Here is a 2,500-nt window from a genome sequence, read left to right on the forward strand (position 1 = left end):
AAAATAAAATGTTCCGGTTCGATCTTTAATATTTTTGTTTTAAAGTAAAAAAAGTCTCATCGAGAAAGAAACGGTTCATTTTTTTTTATTTTAGCTCAAAGAAAGTCTATATTTTTAGCACAACAACAGCAACTATAAATATACAACATAGATGCCTTCTTCCAAATCATGAATATTTTTATATAGAACAAAATAAAATAAAAAATAAATGTGAAATGGCAACAGCACCGGTTGATGTTGTTGCCAGAAAGGGAGTCTCCCATTTCTGAGTCCGTAGAGTTGCCAGTGACGAATAGAATAGTGTGACGGCAACCAAACCTAAAGGGAAAGTACCACTAAGGACACAAGTGTCCAGGAACCTTTGTTGCTTGAGGAGAACTTTGTTTAGATAAATGTTTATGGATCATCAACAAGGGGCTCAAGGTCACGCTTCTGAGAACAACGAGAAAGAGATCGTCTACTCTCTCTCTCTCTCTCTCTCTCTCTCTCTCTCTCTCTCTCTCTCTCTCTCTCTCTCTCTCTCTCTCTCTCTCTCTCTCTCTCTCTCTCTCTCTCTCTCTCTCTCTCTCTCTCTCTCTCTCTCTCTCTCTCTCTCTCTCTCTCTCTCTCTCTCTCTCTCTCTCTCTCTGTCTCTGTCTCTCTCTCTTCCCTCTTCTCTCTCTCTCTCTCTTCCCTCTTCTCTCTCTCTCTCTCTGTCTGTCTGTCTGTCTTCTCGTCTGTCTGTCTGTCCTCTCTCTCTCTCTCTCTCTCTCTCTCTCTCTCTCTCTCTCTCTCTCTCTCTCTCTCTCTCTCTCTCTCTCTCTCTCTCTCTCTCTCTCTCTCTGTCTTTCTCTCTTCCCTCTTCTCTCTCTCTCTCTCTCTGTCTGTCTGTCTGTCTTCTCGTCTGTCTGTCTGTCCTCTCTCTCTCTCTCAATCTCTCTCTCTCTCTCTCTCTCTCTCTCTCTCTCTCTCTCTCTCTCTCTCTCTCTCTCTCTCTCTCTCTCTCTCTCTCTCTTCCCTCTTCTCTCTCTCTCTCTCTTCCTCTTCTCTCTCTCTCTCTCTCTGTCTGTCTGTCTGTCTTCTCGTCTGTCTGTCTGTCTCTCTCTCTCTCTCTCTCTCTCTCTCTCTCTCTCTCTCTCTCTCTCTCTCTCTCCCTCCCTGTGTGTGTGTGTGTGTGTGTGTGTGTCCATGCATGCATGCGTGCGTGCGTGTTTGTGCTTGCATGTGAGTGACACTCTGAGCTTTGAGAATGCACAAGCATCACGCACGATACTTCCAAAAGTCATCAATTTGTTTACATTTTCCAAAAAAGCGCCTTTTTGCCTCACCACTCTCGCTGATTAAAATCAAGTCAGCAAGTCTTAGTCTGATGTCGTTATTGTTGTTTAAAAAATATATATACATTATCATTATCATTATTATTTTAATTTGCTAGTTATGTGGTGTTGTGGTATTTTCTATTATGTTTTCCTCTTTATTTTTCTTTTATTATTTTTTTCCTTACTCTCCTCTACTCCTTTCCGTACTTTTTCTTCCTTACGATGGTCACTACACTTGTACACACACAAACACACGCGTATATATACATATATAATGTATGTACGTGTGTGTATGTATGTATGTATGTATGTGCGTGTGTGTGTGTCAGAAACCATTGGAAATAGCTGAATCTATCCGTAAATTATTCAAATACAAGACAATTTTTTTTATCCGAGTGTCAGAATTTGTGTATTTTATTCTGGCCAGCGCCAGACCGTTTCACAGATCTCTGGGTCTGATTATAACCTGAATGGGCTTATGGTCTGTATAAACACAATTCAGTCCAGATTCAGCACTTTAACTAAATAAAAACGTGTGGAGCAGGTTAAAACGATAATTAACATTGACTGATCTTGACAGGGCTAATTTAACCTTGTATTGATAAGCTTAAAGATTAACCTTAAAAATATGAAGGTTAGCCTTGGTGGGTTTAACTTGAAATTAACCTTGAAGAAGTTAACTTCAGAATGATCCTGGAAGTGGTTAACGCGAAAAATAATCTTGAAAGGATTAACATTAAGATTAACAGATATCAGCCTTGATAAAGCTGAAATGAAAAAAAAAAATCTTGAAAAGGTAAGCAAGAAAATTAACCTTGAAGATGCCAGAACGAAGGTTAACCTAGATAAGATTTACATGAAAATATAATTTGAATAAATTCACTGAACAGTTAACTCAGGGAAGGCATATGATGGAAAAAATATATAAATAAAAAAATAAAAATCAATATGAAATCAATATGTTGAGTGGGCGTTGCTTTTCAGAAGAGTTTTTTTATTAATGTTTCTGTATATATATATTTATATGTATATTCATATGTATATGTATAGTCATAGTTATATCTATATATTCATTCTTATCTATATTTGTATTATACACACACACACACACACACACACACACACACACACACACACACACACACACACATACACACACACACACACACACACACACACACACACACACACACACACACACG

At 38.3% G+C, this 2,500-nt stretch overlaps 1 protein-coding gene across 1 annotated transcript in view; it reads left to right on the plus strand.

Moving 5' to 3' along the window:
- Positions 1–2,500, plus strand: part of LOC143040725 (uncharacterized) — a 229,313-nt gene that overhangs the window by 52,453 nt on the left and 174,360 nt on the right. The window lies entirely within an intron of this gene.

This window comes from Oratosquilla oratoria, chromosome 29, assembly GCF_046742065.1.
Source record: "Oratosquilla oratoria isolate Oo_2021 chromosome 29, ASM4674206v1, whole genome shotgun sequence".
Classification (NCBI taxonomy): domain Eukaryota; kingdom Metazoa; phylum Arthropoda; class Malacostraca; order Stomatopoda; family Squillidae; genus Oratosquilla; species Oratosquilla oratoria.